This window comes from Meriones unguiculatus, assembly GCF_030254825.1.
Source record: "Meriones unguiculatus strain TT.TT164.6M chromosome 13 unlocalized genomic scaffold, Bangor_MerUng_6.1 Chr13_unordered_Scaffold_37, whole genome shotgun sequence".
Classification (NCBI taxonomy): Eukaryota; Metazoa; Chordata; class Mammalia; order Rodentia; family Muridae; genus Meriones; species Meriones unguiculatus.
The window spans coordinates 5,823,132-5,844,912 of record NW_026843647.1 but is presented as its reverse complement, the minus strand read 5'-3'; positions in this window follow the sequence as shown (position 1 = coordinate 5,844,912).

Genomic DNA, 21,781 nt, shown 5'->3' with positions numbered 1-21,781 from the left:
TTTGGCCTGTAATTGGAGGCCTCGAGGGAGTGGGTGGGGCCTCAGGTCGGTATTTAAGGGTGAGCCGCGGACCCCTTTACGCATTTGCCATAGTCTGCACTTTCCTGAGTGTTGTTCTGAGTACACACTGGAGAGGAAGAACTCCTGTCAAAGTGTCCTCGGCAGGATGGAAGATCAGGCAGATGTGGGTGGCTGCAGCACAGCAAAGACATCCCGGCGTCAAAAGACTGTTTGGCAGGCCAAGCAGAAGGAGGTCTTGCTCTCAGTTTTCGCCAAGACACCTTACCTGAGCTTCAGGACCAGGCAGGAACTGGCCAGGGAATTCGGAGTTCCAGAGTCCTCCATCCGCGTGTGGTTTCAAAACCGTAGAACTAGAACTGGCGTATCGAGGAAGACCTTAAAGCAGACCACCGCAGGCTCCAGCCATGAAGCCTCCCAACAGCCTCCTGCAAAGCTTGTCGCCAGGGTACAACAAGCAAGAGGCCCGCCCTCAGAACGGAGAAGGCCTCGAACGCGGCTTAGTCCAGCACAGATCAGCATGCTAGTGCAAGCTTTTGAGATCTCTCCATCTCCAGACTATGCCACGAGGGTGCAACTGGCACTGAGCACAGGTTTGCCTGAGGACACCGTCCACATATGGTTCCAGAACAGAAAGGCCAGGCAGAAAGGCCGCGCTGGAGGCAGCACAGCTAAAGGTGAGGACCTGCCTGCTTCTCCTGGCCCGGAAAGGGCTCCTGGAGCATCGTGTTGCATTGAGCAGGAGGCTTCCCGGGACAGCTTGTTGACATCGGGTTCTGAAGGAGACCAGTGTGCAGAAGCATTGATGTCAAGATCGGAGCTCACCTTCTTCACAGAGGCCTACCCAGAATCCAGCGACTCCTGCCCTGTCCAGCTCTTCCTGGAGCAACTGGTGAGAACAGTGGAAGAGGAACAGCGACCAGCCGCTCTGGACCCAGATGTACCATGGGAGCAGATCGAACCAACACTCGAGGCTCCTCTCACAGAAGAAGAATATCAGGCTCTGTTGGACGATATTTGACCGCATTGTGAATGCCCAGAATTGGGACTGTAAAACCCCGTTGCCTGGACCCTAACCTGACCATTGTCTCAGAGACTCCAGCCAGAAATGAGCTTGGACAGATGCTCAGACTTGCACCTAAGAAAGGTGCAGAGCTCTAGGGATCCTGAGTAAGTGTTGGAAAAAAGATGGAATGCCCTGGAGGTGTGAGGAACCTCACAAGAAGACCAACAGAAACAGCTGACCCAGCCCTCAGGGGGCTTGCAGAGACTGAGCCATCAAATAAGGAGCATGCTTGGTCTGGACCTAGGGACCCTGCACACACGTAGCAGGTGGGAGGTGAATCCTTGTGCTTAATGTGGGTTGCCCTACGAGGGAGGTGTTGTGGAGTGGCACAGCGGCGGTGGAGAGTTGTTTCTAACCTGGACTTTGTTGTTTCTAACCTGGACGGTTTTATCGTAATTGAATTACAAGTATTTTAATTTTTTGAAGAACAGTTATATAATGTTAGCTTCAATTATGATCAGGATAAATATGTAATTTGTCTGCTATTGTACTCTGCGTCATTAAATTATTTTTAGGCATTGCTATGACCTGGTTATTCTTCTCATTTGGAAATTAATGTAAAGAGGAGATATGATTATCTTTCAAGCTGAAAAGAGGTGTGATCATGAGTCTTGGTTTTTAACTTGACTGCATGTGGAATTAAGCAAAACACCCAAATTAAGGACACAATTGTGAAGCTCTCTTCCTTATTTGAAGTAGTCTTCTCTACTTCTCTTCTGAATCTGTAAGGCTGAAAAACACACCTTTAATCTGTATCTTCATACTGCAAAACCAACCACTCACCTTTGCCTCATCTTACTGGAAACCTATACAAGGACATAGAAGAAGGAATGTTTTACTCTTTGCATGTTCCCTTTTGCTTTGGTAGCAAGTATATTTCTTCATTGACTATAGAACCTTCTTCTTGACGATTTCCGTGTATATGAAGGTGAGTTGAGGCAACCAGCCTCATGGACTAAGTCACTGATAGATTCCTCCATTTTTATCCTCCCACTGTTGAATTAATTGACTCACAGATTTTCCATTTTTATCCTTCCACTGTTGAATTAATTGACTCACAGATTGTAAAACATTCTCATAAATTCTTTCCTATAAAGAGAGAGTTAGAGGGAAAATAAACTATGCATATAATTATCTTTCACATAGAACTACCAAATTTTCTGCTTTTAATAATGTTGTGTAATTCATTCAGAAATCACTTAAACCACAGTAATCGACATTTGAGGAGTTATAGAAAAAATATTCATCATCATGCAAAGTAAAAATGCTACATAACTTTTTGGGTATATTGATGGACTAGGAATTAAATTTTCTGATGCAGTTATGTTCTAAAATATCGTAATTGAATTACAAGTATTTTAATTTTTTGCAGCATTTATTTATAGTTTATTTTTACCTCAAATTAGTCCCTTCTTTGTCTTAATTCCCTCAACACACATTAAAGTGTGTTCATTTTTCATTTTCTTAGGTTACTGAGATTCTATTTTATATGAGGATGACACCATGAAAATTAACTGTTCTATGCATGACACTGCTAATACCAAAACATCATTCAAATAATAAGTAGACCTATCAGAATCACACTAGAATTCTCAGCAGAGATTATGAAAGCCAGAAGGGCTTGGATGGATATCATGCAGACACTAAGAGACCACTGATGCCAACCCAGACTACTATACCCAGTATAGATGCAGCCATACAGCCCTACAGAAGATAATAGAACAAAAACCCCATCCTAATAATATGAAATACACTCCAGAAAATACATTGAGGCCCACACCATGAGGGGAAGTCCATGCCTGACACTGCCTGGATGACCATGAACCAGAGTCAAGATAGCCTAGAGACACACGATATCTCTAAACATGACAGGCAAAAAAAATGTCAATGAAAGATACTCTGCTATAATCATAGATGAGTGCCTAGCCCAGTTGTCATCAGAGAGACATCACCCAGCATCCGATGGGGCCAGATGCAGAGACCCACAGCCAAACACAGTGATGTATCCAGGGGAACACCAGAAATGAGGGAATACGTATTGTAGGAACCAGAGATATCAAGGACACAACAAGAGCATGGCCCACTGAGTCAATTGGGCTCATAGGGGATCACAGAGACTGAAAAGACAAAAACATAAACATTCTATGAGTCTTGTTAGCTAGGTTGTTGGCATACACCTTATGATTATTATCCTGATGTCGCTGAGGGACTTCCAACAGTGAGAATGGGGGTTTCTCTGACTCTTTTTCCTGCTTTAGCTACACTTTCTCTCCTCATGTATTGCTTTGACCAATTCTGAGGTGAGGGATTGTTCCTAGTTTTATTATAACTTGCTATGCCATCACATTTTTTTTCATTGAAAATAAAATGAATGGAAAAAAAAGAAGTGGATGAAGGAGAGGTGAGCTGGGCAGAGTAGAGTTGGATAGATTGTGGCTGGGAGGAGTGTAGGAAGAGGAAACTGCAGTTCAGATGTAGTGTATGAAACAACAACAAAAATAAAATGCTAAAACAAAATAAACTGTCAGCAGCTCGGGCTATTGGTGAGCACCTGCATTCCTAGCACTCAGGAAGTTAAAGGTAGGTGGATCTCTGTGAGTTCAAGCACAGGCTGTTCTATAAAGAGAGCCCAGGACAGCCAAAATTATTCAGAAAAAAATCCTGTTTTCAAAGAAACAAATAACTGTCAGCATTTTGTTTCATCTTTAGAAACTTTGTTATATGTCCCACTTTTTTATTTTTATTTTTTAATATTAGATACAGTTTATTAACTTTGTATCCCAGCTGTATCCCAGTCCCTCATTCCCTCCCTATCCTACACTCCTTCCCTCATCTCTTCCCTACCTCTTTCTAAGTCCACTGATAGGGGAGGGCCTCCTATTCCAACTGACCCTAGCTTATCAGGTATCTTCAGGACTGGCTGAAATATCCTCCTCTGTGGCCTAGCAGTCTGATTCTCCCTTGGGAGGGGGGAGGTCAAAGAGTGACCCACTGAATTCATGTCTGAAATAGTCCCTGCTCCATTTAGTATGGTACCCACTTGGATACAGAGCTCACATGGACTACATTTGAGCAGGGGTGCTAGGTTATATGCATACAAGGTCCTTGGTTGGAGAAAGTCTCATAAAAGACCCCTGTGCTGATATATTTGGTCCTTGTATAGTTCCTGTCCTCTCCAGGTCACACTAACTCCCCCTTCTTTTATATGATTCCCTGTGCTCTGCCCAAGGTTTGGATATGAGTCTCAGCATCTGCTTTGGTACACTGCTAGGTAGAGTCTTTCATTGGTCCTCTGGAGCAGGCTTCTGTCCTGTTTCTTGTTTTTGACTATATCCATCCCATTGGTCTTTCTAAGTGAGGATTGATCATCTTAACCTAGGTCCTCTTTCTCATTTATCTTCTTTAGGTGTACAGATTTTAGTTTGTTTATCCTATCTTATAGGTCTAGCATCCACTTAAAAGTGAGTGTATACCGTGTATGTCTTTCTGCTTCTGGGACACCTCACTGAGGATTATCTTTCTGGATTGTTTTTTTGTTCATGTTTACATTTTATGACTTCTTTGAATGGTCTAGAATTAAACCTGTCTGTTGTATAGCTTGAAAAGAGGTTTCCCATTTTATAAGCTGCTCCACCACCTAAAGAATGGATTGCAAAAGCATTTTAGTTTCATGTTGTAAGACCTGGAGTCTCACTGCTCAAGAGCTCAGGATTGTGCCCTTCCCAGGAACACTCATAGACCACAACTTGAGGCAAAAGCAAGAGTTTTATTCCAATTTCTATAGGGTCCCCCCTCCAAAGACAGGAGACAGCCCTAAATATGCAAAGGACGGGGTTTTATACCTGAAATTCAAACCACTTTTGCTCTATACATTGATTGTTCAGCAAAAATAACATGAAGATAGTTTACACCTGGTTTTAGATAGTATACAGCTGGTTGTAGATAGTTGTTCTCAGAACAGTTGACCCTTTCCTTCAAGAGTTATCTACACCTGACTTCAATTCAAATAATCACTGTTGTTTTTCTCATTCTCAGGTGGTCTCTCACACACACCCCCTTTTGCCTCAATTTTAACCCTAAAATTGTGGATCAACCTCATGGAGAGGTTGATACTCTTTCTGGAGCATCAGGACCTGAACTTCACTTATACTTTCCCTGACAAAGGCGAGTTCTGGTCGGAGAGTTTATTGTCCCTGATGAGTTTCAGTTTTAGTGGGTTGCTGTAGGCTTGGACTTTCCAGGTGTTGCAGGTTGATGAAGAGCAGGCTTAACGTGTGACACATGGATCCAAGCTGTGATGCTCTCTACTTTGACGGCAGTTGGGGTGGTGAGCAGGATGTAATAAGGACCCTTCAACTGAAGTTCCAGATTCTGGCTGCCATGTCACTGCACATATACCAGATCTCCCACCTGGAACTGATGGGGCACCTCCAAGGACCCGGGTGCATATGCACTGCCAACCTTGCTCCATATTTCTTTCTGCATAAACTGCAGTCCTTTTAGCCTGGACAAGTCAGAGTTACCACTAGTTATGTCAAGAGGGTTCCCAAGAAGAGTCAAGAAAGGAGAGCAGGAACCCCATATAGTAATTCAAATGGAGTTAAGCCTAGTAGGGAGTGAGTATTTCTGACTCTAAAGAGGGCCAAGGGAAGAAGCACCACCCAGTCACCCCCAGTCTCCATTGTCAATTTTGTGAGAGTCTCTTTTAGAGTTCTATTTATTCTCTCTACTTGTCCTGAGATTTGGGGTCTATAAGCATGATGTAACTTCCAATCAAGCCCCAGAAATCTGGCCACCTCCTGGTTTACCTGAGCAAGGAAGGCTGGCCCATTGTCTGACCCAATTAGCTTTGGAATACCTTACTGAGGAAAAATGTCTTCCAGAATCTTTTGGTCACGACCAGGGTGGTTTCTTTCTTTGTGGGAAAAGCTTCCACCCATCCTGAAAAAGTGTCCACAAAAAACCAGGAGATATTTATTGTCATACCTGTCTGGTTTAATTTCAGTGAAATCCACCTCCCAATGCATTCTGGGTCTAATTCCTCTCAGCCGCTTTCCTGGGCTCTGGAAATTCTTACCTATGTTTACTCTCTGGCAAGGTTCACATGCCCTAGTCACTCTCTCAGTCAGGATGGTGAGGTTTAGTATTCGGTACGGGGATTGGAGGGCAACTTCAGCCAATTTCCTTGCCCCCAAGTAAGTCCACTTATGCATCTGAGTTATCAGTCTCTCAGCATCTTCCTGGGGTAGAATGATCTTACCTTTAGAGTCAATCCATGCCCCCACATCGGTGTTAAATATCCCATTTTTGCCATATTAACTTTAAGTCATTTTCTGAGTAGTTTACTCATTCTTCTCTGGGCAGTTCAGTTGTTAATACCACTGAGACAGAGTTTCCTCTAGCAGCTACTTTAGCTTCCTGATGGTCCATGTTATTCCCCTTGGCTGCCCTGGAAGTCCCCTTCTGCTGTCCTGGGAAATGAATAATGCTTACCTTGTCAGGCAGCAACAGGGCATTGAGCAAAGCCAGAATCTCATTTTTATTTTTTATCTCTTTACCGGCTGATGTTAGCAGGCCTGTCTGATGATAGATGGCCCCGTGCACGTGGGCTGTTTTTAAGACGTACCGACTATCACTGTAGATGTTTATCTTTTTGCCCTTTTCCAGAGTTAATGCCTGGGTTAAAGCAATCAATTCAGCTTGATGAACAGAATTGCCTTCTGGCAATGCCTGGGCCCATATTACCTTATGTCCATCTACCACCTCTGCCTCTGCCTTTCTCTTCCATTCTCCAAAGAAACTGCTCCTATCCATATAGTATGTCACCTCAGCATCAGGAAGAGGTTGATCTTTCAAGTCCTTTCACCATCCCTGTTCCTCTGCTAGAACGTGCAAACAGTCATGCTCCAGGGGCTGGATTTCTGGATCGGGCAATAAGGTGGCAGGGTTTAGCTCCATAGCCAGGGCAAGGGTGACTCTATCATTATTCAAGAGCAAAGCCTGGTAATGTGTCATGCAGGTGTTCGTGAGCCAGCAATCAGGTGGCTGCCTTATGACACTCTCAGGGTCATGAGGAGCATAGATGGTGAGGTCCTGTCCCAGAGTCAGTTTGTCTGCATCTTTTACTAGTGCCACCACTACTGCTATTATTCGAAGGCAGGTTGGCCATATTGCCACTACTGAATCAAGCGTTTTGGATAGATAGGCTACCGGTCTCTTCCAGGGTCCAATTTTCTGTGTTAGCAACTCCTTGGCCATTCCCTGTTTCTCAGCCACATAAAGATGGAAGGGTTTGGTTACATCAGGGAGTCCCAATGCTAGGGCCGACATTAAGGCTTGTTTGATATTATCGAATGTGGCTTGTTCATCCTTTCCCCAGATGAAAGAGTCTTTGCCCTTCGTAAGGGCATACAGATGGGCTGCCATCTTGGCAAATCCTGCAATCCACAGCTGGCAAAACCCTGCTGTACCTAAAATTTCCCTCAGTTGTTTAGTATTCTGTGGAGGGGGAACATGAAATACAGTCTCTTTTCTAGCCTCTGATAGCCATTTCTTTCCATCTCTTAATATATATATACCAGATAACAGACCTGTTTCCTGCAGACCTGGGACTTTTTTGCCAATACTCTATAGCCAAGGTCACCCAGCTCTTGTAACAGCTGGTCGTTGGCTTTAAGGCAGGTTTCTTTATAATTTGCAGCTAATAGAATGTCATCCACATATTGGAGAAAAGTTACCTGGGGATTGGTGGCCCAGAATGGGGCCAGGTCCCAGTGTATGGCTTCATCAAATATAGTAGAAGAATTTTTAAACCCTTGAGGAAGTCGAGTCCATGTAAGCTGGCCTGATACCCCTGAGTCTGGGCCTTTCCATTCAAAAGCAAAAATGTCTTTGCTGGTAGGGCTGAGTTGGAGAAAAAAAATGCATCCAGGACAATATACCAAACCCTGTCAGGGGAAAGGGAACTCAACAGGTTATACGGGTTGGGCATGGCAGGATGTAAGTCTGTGACCTGTTTGTTTACTTCTCTCAAGTCCTGTACAGGTCGATAGTCGTTGCTCTCAGGCGTCTGAACTGGCAGCAACAGAGTATTCCAGGCAGATTGGCACTTTTTGAGAACCTCTAGGTCAAGGAGCCATTGTATGTGAGGGCGGATCCAGTCATGGGCTTCCTTAGAAATCAGATATTGCTGCACCACGATCAGGGTAGCCTGAGGCTTCAGCTCTATCTAAACTGGGGGCTGTTTCTCTGCTTTTCCTAGGCCAGCCGTTTCAGCCCATGCCCTGGGATGTCTCTTAGCCACCAGTCAATGTCTTTTTCTGGACTTACCACTTTTTCAAACAGGCTGTATTCATCTTCCAGTTGAATTGTCAGTACATGAATGGGATCTCCTTTATTGTCTGTCACCTGTGGGCCATCTGGTCTAAAATGGATATGGGACTCTGTCTTAGTTAGGATATCTCACCCTAACAGCGGGTACGGGCATTCAGTGACAACTAAGAATGAGTGGGATACCTGGCCCACTCCAAGGTCCACCATTCTTCGGGTAGTCCATGAGTATTGTTTACATCCAGTGGCTTCTTGGACCCATGATTTCTTCTCTTTTTTAGCTCCAAAGTCTTGTAACAGAACAGAATGCTGGGTGCCAATATCCACCAAGAAGTGGACTGGCTTCCCCTCCACCTTAACAATTACCCTGAACTCGGGGAGGGGGACTGAACCCCATCTCCCCCTAATCACTGTCATCACTCAGGGTTAGGACCCAGGTCTCCAGGGCTCGGGTGTTTGGTTTTTCTGGCTTTTTCTTCCTTTTAGGACAATTCTTGATCCAGTGTCCTTTCTCCTTGCAATATGCACACTGATCCTTAGACAGAGGGCTTCCTGGAGTCTGAAGGGTCTTAATCTTGACAGCAAGGATCTTGTCAAGGTGAAGGGTTCTCTTGTGTGGCCATACAATCTGAAAAGTATGCCACTCTAAGGAACAGAAAGTTTGACATTTCTCCTTTTTAACTTCATGTGAAAGGTTATGTGCCTTATATCTCACCTCCGAGAAATGACCAAGGGTGAGGGATAAGGATGTAGTCACAGTCTATCTCATAATAAAGTAGTCCATCAAGAAAGTCAAAGAGCGAACAATGATAGAGACAAAGAGAACAAGACAGGCAATTAGACAAGGACCCCTTTGCGGGTGGTACCACAGAACTCTGACAGGCTGCCTGGCAGCAGCCATCTCTGACAGAAAACAGAACAGAGAAGGACCATGTCATTCTGATCCTCCCAAACTAGAGCGTCCTCCAGTTCTTAATCAAGCAATATTCTGACACATCTGTCTATCGCAATGACTGATCAGATGACCAAAATAAGGTCCAGATAGGAGCCTAAAGAGAAACAGATTGGTAAGACAAAAACAAGCAAAGCAAAACAGAAATTAGACTAACCTGTTCCGAGTTCGACCTCCAGGCTCAGTCTGATGAGGGTTGGGGAAGGGGCACACCCTTTCCTGGCCAAACACACCAAAAATGTAAGACCTGGGGTCTCACAGCTCAGGAGTTCGAGATCGTGCCCTTCCCAGAAACTTCCACAGACCACAACTTGATGCAAAAGCAAGAGTTTTTTTGTTTGTTTGTTTGTTTTGTTTTTTTGTTTCTTTTCCAATCACGATTGGGTCACCCCTCCAAAGACAGGAGCTGACCCCGAGTATGCAAAGCACATGAATTTTATACTTAAAAAATCTGGCCACTTTTGCTCTATACATTGATTGTTCAACAAGAATAGCACGAAGATAGTTTACAGCTAGTTGTTTGCAGTTTTTTGGCCATTTGTGAGTTTTCTCAAAACAATTCACCCTGCCCTTATTTTTTTAAAAACTATCTCAGAGCAATTCATCCTGCCCTTTGAGAGCTATCTGCCTCTGGCTTCAATTCAAGGCTATCTCAGAGAAGTTCATCCTACCGTTTGAGAGCTTCGTGACTCTGGCTTTAATTCAAGGATGGGAATAGTCACAGCTGTTTTTCTTTTACAGTTGTTTGCATTGTCAGATTGGCTCTCAGATGGAGATGAAAAGTGACAGAGAAGGAGAGAGTGGGACATGATAAGGGAAGAGAGAGAAGGGGGCACCCCAACAGAGAAGGGGGAGAGGGCAAGAAGGCAATAGCAAGAGAACAAGAGAGGCCAAGAGAGAGACAAATTGGGCAGGAAGATTCTTTTAAGGAGCAAAGTAACCATGCCTGCCCTTCCTGGCTGTCGACACATAATGACATCACAGGTTGCTAGGAAAGCCAGAAGCAGGTGCCTAAATACTAAGAGTTTGCATAGGCCTTTAATCCCAGGACTCTGCCAGGCAGAATCAGGCCAGTCTCTGTGAGTTCAAGGTCAGGATGGTCTACAGATCTAGTCCAAGATAGCCAGGGCTTAAAGGAGAAACCCTCTCTCAAAATACCAAAATATTCATATGTATAATTAATATATACTCACTAAATATAGTAATATAAACCAATATATTTAATAAATATGTTATATATACGTTTTGTTTTAATCATATTCATATATATCATATATATGTATATATATGATTAAAACAAAATAATGTTTTAATTTATGTTTTAATCATATATATATATATATATATATATGATTGATTGAAATAAAAAATCTGAGCCAGGGTTTGTGGCACATATCTCAAATCCTGTCTTTCCAGGAGACACAAGCATGCTACTGTTTAAGTTCAATATCACCCTGGTTTACAAAGCAAGCCCAGGACATGCATGGCTACAGAGAGAAACCTTGTCTTAAAAAACAGGCTAGATGTGTGGCTAGATATGTCTGAAATCACATAGTGTGACAAGGCTATAAGAAAGTCTTACGAGGCATGGTGACACACATCCATAGTCCCAGCACTTGAGAGGCAGATGAAGGTAGGTCTCTGTGAGTTCAAGGTCAGCCTCGTTTACAAAGAGAGTCCTGGACTGGCAATGATGCACTGAGATACCATGTCGCAAAAATCAAACATTAAATTAAATTAAAACAATCAAAGCCTGGATTGTTGGCAAATGCCTCTAATACTAGCACTATGACTGGCAGAAGGAAATGGATCTGTGTTAGTTCAAGGCCTGCCTGGTCTAGAAAGTATGACAGGTCAGGCAAGGCCATACAGAAAATCTCTTTACAAAAAACAACATCCTGGAATATAAACAAAAAAACTTCTAGTATCTGAAGGTTGTTTCTTTTTTTTCACTTTTTAAAAATTTGTTTTTGTAAATTACAGTTTATTCACATTGTATCTATGCTGTAGCTCCATCCTTCATCCCCTCCTTTACTCAACCTCCTAACTTCCTCCCATTTCTGTCCCCAAGTTCACTGATAGGGTAGGTCCTTCTCCACTTCCATCTGACCCTAGCCTATCAGATTTCATCAGAACTGGCTGCAGAATTGTCCTCCTCTGTGACATGTCCCCCCTCAAGTGGTGGTGATCAAAGAGCCAGACACTGAGTTCATATCAGAGACAGTTCCTGTTCTCATTACTAGGGAACTCACTTGGAGACTGAGATACCATGGAATATATCTGGGCAGGAGTTGAAGAAGTTCTAGGTTATCTCCATGCATGGTCTTTGGTTGGAGTATCAGTCTTAAAAATACCCCTGTACCCAGTATTTTTTCATCTGTTGCTCTCCTTGTGGAACTCCTGTCTCCTTAAAAGACTTCCTTAGTCATCAGGGAAATGCAAATCACATTACACCTATCAGATTATTCATGATATCACATTACACCTATCAGAATGGATAAGATCAAAAACTCAAGTAACAACACATGCTGGAGAGGATGTGTGGAGAGGGAAACACTCCTCCACTTCTGGTGGTAATGTAAACTTGTACAACCACTTTGGAAATCAATCTGTCAGTTTCTCAGAAAATTAGGAATAGTGCTACCTCAAAATCCAGCTATACCACTCCTAGGCATATATTCAAAATTTGATCAAGTATACAACAAGGACATTTGCTCAACCATGTTTATAGCAGCTTTATTTGTAATAGCCAGAAGCTAGAAACCACCCATGTGCCACTCAGTTCAGGAATGGATACAGAAATTGTGGTACATTTACACAAGGGAATACTACTCAGCATTTAAAAATAAGGAAATCATGAAATTGGCAGGCAAATAGTGGGATCTAGAAAAGATCATCCTGAGTGAGATATCCTAGAAGCAGAAAGACACACAGGGTATATACTCACTCATAAGTGGGTATTAGGCATATAATATAGGATAAACGTGCTAATATCTGTACACCCTAAGAATCTAATCATGAAAAGAAACATGGCCTTGGGTGAAGTAAATTATTTACGATGTTCACTTATAATGTAATGGAGGAGGTCACCAGTTGTGGTTGTGTTCTATATTTTGAAACAATGGAGTAGCTATTGAAGTTTGCTGTATTTGTATTAAATCCAATCACAGAAGTTTATTAGGTCATTCTTATAGTCTTTCTGTGGCTGCTGTTGATCTTATGCATCTAATCACACTTGGTGATAGGTATTTTCTGCTGCAAAGTATAGAATGGGATCTCCATCATCTATGTGATCCATTGATTATTGATATCAGGTAGGGTGTGATCATGCTTTTCAATGAAGGGTCTCTGAGAAAGTGTGGTGCTTTTGTTTTTCATTTTCACAAATACCTTTAAGTTGTTTGTTTTCAAGCCTGATTTGTATGTCAGTAATTAGGCAAAGCTACAATTGAAGTCTTGATTCTCATATGTCACCCTTCTGAGTACAAGTCCAAGGGTGGAAGATGTTTCCCTAATGTGTTCTATTTTTACCAATATTAATGTTAAAATGCTTAATTGTGTGTATGTAGGTATGTATGACTGTTTGTATGTATATCTATATATATGTATGTACTGTTTGATGTTCCATCCTTCATGGTTCCATTATTTACTATATGACACATGATGTTGAAGTACTGCCTTCTGAGAGAATTATCTAGAGGTGCTAAATAATGTAACAGCAATGATATTTATTTCAAAAAGCATATTGTGTGTGTGTAATGTTACTATGGGTTCTTAGGCCATAACAGATGTGTGAAGACTTGGTGACAGCTTTGTGGGGTTTACTTTGGTCATTGTTTTACAATGTTCAAAGTCATGTTGCCAGTTTTGTTTACCACAGACATTCCCCACTGAGTTCATTGATACTCAAATAAACTTTATTGAAATATTACATCAGTAAACTATTGTCATCTATCCAGATTATAAACCTATTGTCATATAAGGAATAATAAATGTTATATCCAAATTAAAATGATATAATGCTGTCATTTTTTTGAATGTGTTAGTTCATTCTTAGGAGTAAAGACTTGTTCATAACACTGTGTCAGATCTACAAGTGATTGTCAGAGAATTGTCTCAGTGAGCATAGTTGGTTGTTTCTAAGCCTGATGATTTGAGCTCAATTTCTGGGTAGCCAATATTACTCCTATAGAATTTTTCTAATATTTCTATACTTGGGCCTTTGTATTTGCAAATTCACACACCAGTACATACATAAATCATTTTTAAACCTAAATAAGGGCCAGGTTTTTTCACTTGTCAAAAGACTCTTTGGGTTTCATGTTGAAAACTCATATATGGGATGTAAACAGATAGTAAACAGCAATAAGTTGTCCTCTCATGGCACATGTATACTCAAACAATTTTCAATGGATGAAATTAAAGCAAAGGAGAAAACCCACTTACTGACAACATCAGAAATGATTTTGCAATTGTAAATAAATGTAGAATTTGAAGACTTATTACTGTTCATTAAAAGAAAAAAATGTTACCTGTGTACACCTTATTTTATCTTTTCATTCCTTGATTCAAGAATAAGTCATTAAAAATATCTTAGCTTTGCTCAGAGGTGCATCCCTGTCATCCTAGACCTGGGAGTCCATGGCAACCTAATCTTTCTGAGATTATGGTCAGCTTGGTCCACACAGTGAGCTCTCTTTTGTGTTTGTTCGTTCATTTATTTGTTTCTTTTTTAGACAGAATTTCCTTGTGTAGTCTTTGCTGTCCTAGACTTACTTTGTAGACCTGGCTTGCCTCAAATCCAAGTCTCTTCTTCCCTGAGTGCTGGGATTACAGGTGTGTGCCACCATGCCCAGCTCCAAAGAATGAGTTCTAAAACAGGCATGGCTATGTAGAAATATCATGTATTTAAATTATCCCCCAAAATGTACTCTGTATCTCAAATTATAGGGTTTTTCCCCCTCAGGGATAGTGTCCACAGACCTGGGTCCTGGTACTGTTCCTGGTCCTGGTCCTCAGAGCCTAGCTCTTGGCCCAGCTGTGGCCCCAAAATTCTGCTGTCAAGCACTGGCCCTTTTGGGCTTTTTTTTTCCTGGGGCTCAATCTATCCCAGTAGACCCTCTGCGCACCAACTACACATCTGGCACCATCTCCTATAGATGGATGCACATGCCCAACTCGTAGGAAACTCTCGACAAAAACAGGCTCCATACCCCTTGGCTAAGCCACCCACTGTGGGCTGATGGGGAGGCCCCATCTCTGAATACATCACTTAAGTTGAGCAAGCAACACGTTTTAAATAATAATATGAAACCAACAACAATAACGCAAGAGTGAAAAACAGCAATTTAAAAATATACAAAATTAAGGGAATCTTTTCTCTAAGGGGAGCAGGCGTTGGGTGCAGCTCAGCCAGCAATTGTACCAACTATATGTCTACCTTGGGCAGTGGGGACAGGGGAATGGGTGCCCCCAAGTGCACTAAAGTGGAGAGAAACAGTAGCTCATCCACCAAGTCCACAAGGGCCTGTGCGTCCTCTGATGCTAAAGCAAGAGGTTGCACTGGTCCAGCTTCTGGCAAGACTGGGGATCCTGCAGCCATGGGATCCAGGATCTCAGCATCCTCTTCGGGCTTAGCATCTGCCCCAAAACCAGGCTCCGTTTCTCCTGTGCCACCAAGGTGTCTTGCATGGACATCTCTGCAGTTGAGGCCCCAAGTAGCCCTGGATCTGAGCAAAGAAAGGGGTGAGCCGTCATCTGGGATAAGGGAGAAGGCACGCAGAATGGGGTGAGCTAACCCAAGATGGCCTCTCCATGCCAGGGAAGGCACAGTCCCCTCTCCTACCCACAGGACAGTCGATTTGACAGTCTTCCTCCTCTGCTTCCTTGGCCAGAGCTTCAGGACACTTCCCCTGTGGGACACGGGGTTGGAATCAGCTGCTACCTCACTAGGCGCCTCCCTCGGGTCCTCCTCCTCCTCCTAATTCTCCTCCTTCTTCTCGGGCTTCAGCTTATCTAGGGCTTATCCATTGCCCGGAGGATCTCCCCAGATTGGCAGTCCAACTCTACAGTGGGCACATGCATCCTGGCATAGTCCAGCAGCCGTCTCACGATGGCTAGGTCCGGGGGCCCCAGAGAAATCCTGGGGGAATTTCTGCAGCCACTGGGACAAGAACGAGAAGACGGCACTGTGGGTGAGAGCAGGGCAGAGGGACATGGTGTTGGGAGCCTGGCCTCACTTCGTGGCTGCGGCAGAGGGGGAGGCATTGGTATACCCCAGGTCCCTTCCTTTTCTGTCCCTCCCTCTGCTGCTCAAATACCAGGAGCCCAGTGGGAAACCTCTGTCCTCTACCAGCAGGTGAGGTCTCGGGGACAGTCCCTAGGGAGAGAACCACAAAGGTGAGGCTCCTGGCCAAAACTGGCCCTCCACCCTGACCCCAAACGCCCCTACTCACTCACCTCTCACTCCATCCCAAGCCCACTCATGTCTTTGTCTGCTGGTCCACCTGAAGAATCTATACCTGACAGTCCACGGGGGTGTCACCTCTAAGGCCCCATGTCTCCAACCCACCCAGACATCTAGAAGGAACTATTAGAATCTTCCCAGGGTGGGGTTTGGGGGTGCTAGGGGCTTCATCCATAGCAAACACGGCAAATGGGGTCCAGAATTCTTTACATAAATGGGGAAAGGACGCTCAGGGCATGACAAAGTGTGGTGTCTGACATTCCCTGGGGAAGGTGAATGGCTCCTGTTACAGCCCCACCCCAGCCTCAATCGCCCATGTTTGGCCATGTCACTTTAAGGGGCCAGGCCTTAAAGTCTGAGTCCCAGGCTGCTGGGACTCAGATGTCCAGTTCTGTGAGGGCACAGGGCACGGGCCCTGGGAAACAACAGGAGAAGATCTGAGGGCTGGCTAGATCCCTGGCTGGTCTGTCCAGGCTGTTGTTGCTCTCCTACCTTTTCAGGATCAGGTCCAGAACCATCCAGATGATGGCAAACTTTGGATAAAGGGCCAGAAAGAAGCAGAGGGATACCCTGTCTTCCCTCTGCACAGCCGCGGGCAAATAGGGAATCATCTGCTGCACATAGTCCAAGCCATCATTGCTGAGCATGGGGATGCCATGCAGGAAGGCTCACTCCTATTCGCTATGAGGTAGGACCAGGGCAGGAGGGAGGCTCTAAGTGTGCAAACCCCCAGGGGCTCTAACGACCCCTTTCCCTACACCGAGGCGGGAAGCGGACATGATAAGCATCCCTCAGTGTCCCCACAGGAACACTCTCTCAGGCTGCGTCCATAGTGGACAGGGGGGGGGGTGGTGGACCAGAAATCTTCCCTGCTGCAGGGCAGCCTTGGTTACCTTGGTCTCCCAGGAAGGAACAGGCCAGAAACGTGTCAGTGAGCGCACCACATGTCTCCAGCAGTGGCCCAGGCGACCACCGTTGGCTTCCAAGAGACCTAAGCCTTTGGAGGTCTGGAAGCAGAAGAACAGACTCCTCTCTCCAGCTCCTCTGGATGAGCTGGTCTATCCAGGCAGCTGTTGCTGCTGCTGGCGTCTGGTTACCTGGCAACTGTGTTCCGAGTTCCAACCGGAACAATGCTGAGGAAGCATGGTCACTTCTTGGAGTCACCTGCCCAAGCCTCCCCCTCATGGGCTCTCCCTGGGGGCCACCAGCCTTGCAGGCTCTGCTGATTAAACCATCAATACTTCCAGAGAGAAAGGATGGAGAAGATGCCTCCCGTCACCACTAGAGGGCAAAAAGACATATGAGAAGGTACAAGGATGAAAAGAAGAGCAGCAGCAGAGAGGGATTGCTACTAGGACTGCATAGAGGTTAAGAGCACCAGGTGCTCTTCCAGAGTCCAGGATTCTCTTCCACCCACCAGTGACAACACAGAGCCAGCACCCTCTGCTGGCATGCAGATTAATTAGGAGACAATGAAACAGGAAGAATATTGGTCCTGGTACTTGCCCTGGTCCCTGCCATACTGGAGAGAAAACTTATAAATGCAACCAATGTGGTAAATCATTTTTTGTAATACTCCTCTCCAAATGCATGAAAGATCGCACACTGGGAAGAATCCATATGAATGTAATTAGTATGATAAAACCTTTGCCTGTAACTGTCATTTCCTAATAGATAGAAAGAACACACACTCGTGAGAAACCTTGGGAATGCAACCAGTGTGGTAAAAGATTTTCATGTAACAGTCATCTCCTAATACATAAAAGAACCCATACTGTAAAGAAGCCATAAAAATATAACCAATGTGGTAAAGCTTTCACATATGATAGTAGTCTCCAAAAACATAAAAGCACACACACTGGAGAGAAAACCTTATGAATGTGCCCAATGCGTCTTCGCATTTCAGAGTAGTCTTTGAACATATAAAATAACACGCACTGGAGAAAATCGTATTATTGTAATCAGTATGGTTTCACCTTTGTACAACACAGTCATCTCCTAATACATGAACAAATGGATACTGGAGAAAAACTTTATGAATATAACCAATGCTTAAAGGCTTTCCATGTAAAAGTCATCTCCTAAGAAAACATATTGGAGTGAAATCCTATGAATGTAACCAATGTGGCAAAGCATTTGCATGGCAGAATAATCTACAAAGATGAGATTCTGATCATCTATGTGGTCTATTGCTTATTAATATCAGGCAGTATGTGATCATACTCTTCAAGGAAGGGTCTCTAAGAAAGTGTGGTGCATTTGATTTTCATGTTTTCACACATTCCTTTAAACATTTGTTTTCAAGCCTTGCTTGGATGTCAGGAATTAGTCAAGGCTACATTTGAAATCTTGGATTCCCATCGGCCACCTTTCAGAGTACAAACGCATGGGTGGAAGATGTTCCCCCAATGTGTTTTGTTTTGTCAATGTATTTTTACCAACATTAATGTTAAAATGCTTGAAGTTCCATGCTTCCTCATGTTCCCTTATTTACTATATGGCACATCATCTTGAAGCACTGCCTTCCCTCTAAGAGAATTATAAAGAGGTGCTGGATGATGTAACAGCAATGAGATTTATTTTAAAAAGTCATGTTTTGTGTGTGTAATGTAAACTATGGGTTCTTGGGCCTTAACAGATATGTGAAGAGTGTGTGACAGATTTGTGGGGTTTATTTTGACCATTATTATATGATGGTCAAGGTCATGTTGCCAGTTTTGCAAACCACAAACATTCTTCACTGAGCTCATTGATTCTCAAATAAACTTAGTTAAAACATTACATCAGTAAAATACTGCCCTATATTCTGAGTATAAACATATTGTTATCTATGGATTGGAGAAAATGTAATTATTAGAATAATAAATGCTATTTGCAAATGAAAATGATTTACTGTGTTTGTGTTTTGGAATATGTTAGTTCATTCTTAAGTGCAAAGAGTTATTCATAACTCTTTCTCGTAACTACAAGTGAATGTCAGATAATTACCAATGGATAAAGTTAGTTGTGGTTATGCATAATGATTTGAGCTCAAAATCTGGGTAGCCCATATTACTCCTACATATTCTTATAATATTTCTATACTCGGGATGTTGTGTATGCAAACTCACACACCAGCACATACATAAATAATTTTTAAGCCCAAATAAGGGTCAGTGTGTTCACTGGCCAAAAGATTCTTTGGGTTTCTGGTTTACAAATCACACAGGGGATGGAGATAGAAAACAGCAATAAGTTGTCCTCTCACTGGCACATACACACCATGATATAGGTATATACATACAAACACACTCAAACATTTCAAATGGATGAACAAAGCAAAGAACTCACTTATTGACAACATAAGAAATGATTTGGAAGTATAAATAACTAGAATTTGAAGAATTATTATATTTTATTAAAAGAATAATGGTTCCTTTGTACATCTTATTTTATCCTTTCATTTCTTGATTCAAAGATAAATCATTTTAAAAACATATCTCATCTGAGGCTCAGAGGTGCATCCCTGTCACCCTAGACCTGGGAGTCAGTGGCAGGTCCTCTCTCTGAGGTTGAGTCCAGTATGGTCCACAGAATAAATTATTTTTTTTTCTTTGTTTCTTTTGGAGGGAGAATATGCTTGTGTATCCTTGGCTGTCCTGGACTCTTTTTATATACCAGGCTGGTTTTAAATTCACAGAGATCTGCCTGCTTCTTGCTCCCTGAGTGCTGGCATTACATGTGTGTGCCACCATGCCTTGCTCCACAAATTGAGTTCTAAAACAGCCATGGCTATGTAGACATATCCTGTCTCCAAATGATTCCAAAAGGTAGACTAGATCTCAAATTATGGGTCTTTCTCCAATATAAATGACTTTTTTTTTTTACAAATTCTTTTGTTACATTTACTTAAATCAAAAGAACTGTGGTAACAATGAAAATAAGAAGCAATGTGGAAAGTCCATTCATTCAGCAGTAAAAAACCATTGATTCCTTCTCCAGACATTTATCCAGGACATCACATTCAAGTGCTAGGAAACAGGTGGGGCAATGCAGCATCTTCATCCTCTGTATTATAATGGCACCAGTGGGAACTAGAGGGTTAGTGGCACTGCTCCTTTTTAAACCCAGTTTAATTCCCAGCACTCACATCACATGGCTCAGAACTACCTGTGTTTCTAAGTAGAGAATATCAGATGCAGTCTTCTGGTCTCCTAGAGGACAAGACAATGAAAATGGAGAAAAAGACACATGAACATATGATTCCCTGATATAAAACATATGTTCTTCACATATATCTTATTTTTTTTCTCTAAAAATTAAAAGTTATTTAATTTAGGTGCATAAGTTTTGCCAATGTATATACCATATTCATGCTCAGTATCAGTGGAGGCCAGAGAGAATGTCTGTTCCCCCATGACTGTAGTTACAGAGAGTTGTGAAGTATCTCTTGCAGAGGCCATGTGGTTGTGCAGGCAGCGCTCTTAGGTGCTGAGCCATCTATTCTGCCTTAGCAACATATCTTTAGTGGGTGTTTCTTGTATGCAGCAGAAATATGGATCCTTTTTTTCCTGTCCATTCTGTTAACCTGTGCCTTTTCAATAGGGACTTGATACCATTGATGGTGAGAGATATTAATGAAGTGAAAGCTTCATTTAAAAAAGCTAACTGTAACACCTGGTGAAAACCTCATTTCCACCTCCCACAGTGAGACCAAGTGCCTGGCCTAGAGTACAGGCCCTGAGCTTGAACTAGCCTACTTTCGTGACCTCTCTAAGTGGTTCTAGAGAGAAATGGTACCTATGGTCTCAGGGTCCATCTGTTCTTTGTCCCAGAAGCTGAGAGCCAGTTCCCAAACCACCAGTTTTCTTTATCAGAAACAACATACAGTGTTTTATGAGAACATGAAGATATTAAAAAAGAAATTAAGTAATTAACACTCATAAAAATGAGTTCATGTGGTATTTTTGTGCTGTATAAAATTCTCAAATCTTTTATTCAACTAAATTATGATGAGTTTTGTTTGTTTTGGCCTTGGTTATCCTGGAACTCACTCTGTAGACCAGACTAGCCCCTAACTCACCAAGAATCCTCTGCCTCTGTTTCTAGAGTGCTGGGATTAAAGGCAAGAGCCACCCACCATCCAGATAATTCTGATTATTTTTTACATAACAATATGACTGTTAATTTTATTCAAACATTATTAATGGTTTATTTTGTTTTAAATTATGTGTTTGTATAAATGTAGGAAGACAGCCAACATTATCCTATATACTTAAATGTTTATATGTGCATACATGTATGATACACATAAACACAAACATACATATATGTATATATAGAGTGTGAATGTTCACACAGATTATATTTCTGCATTATTGCTCAGTTTTTTTAATGAAATAGTATTTTTTAAAACATGTGTTGAAAGATTATGGTGCACATGCCTGTAATATCAACATTTGAAAGAGGAAGAGAATAAGGAGCTCAGAAGATCTTCAGCTCTATACCAAGTTACATGCTCATTGCTTCTAGTAAAATAGAAAGCATTTATAGGTTTATTTTTAAAGATTTATTTTTAAGTTTATTTTATTTTTAATTAAGTATATTGTAGGGATATGTGTGGAAGATTGTTCACTGTAAGTGCAGGTATCCCTGGAGGCCAGAAGATAATTTCAGACTCCCTGAAGTTTAAGTTAAAGGAGCTTGTGACCTGACTGGTGGACACAGAAGGAAGTGAAATTTGCTACCCTAGAGCAAAGGCTCATTTATTTGTTAAGAGCCCTTGTTGCTCTTGAGGACCTGAGTTTGAATGTGTAAAGTTTAAGAGCTCTGCCAACAAAAGATCTCCACTTTAAGTTGTTAATTACACCCTAATTGTAGGCTGAATGTCTCTTCTCTCATTGGAAGTACCCTGCTGTTTAAGGTTGCAGTCCTCCCAGTCTGGATAGCCATTCTGAGCTGGACATTAAGG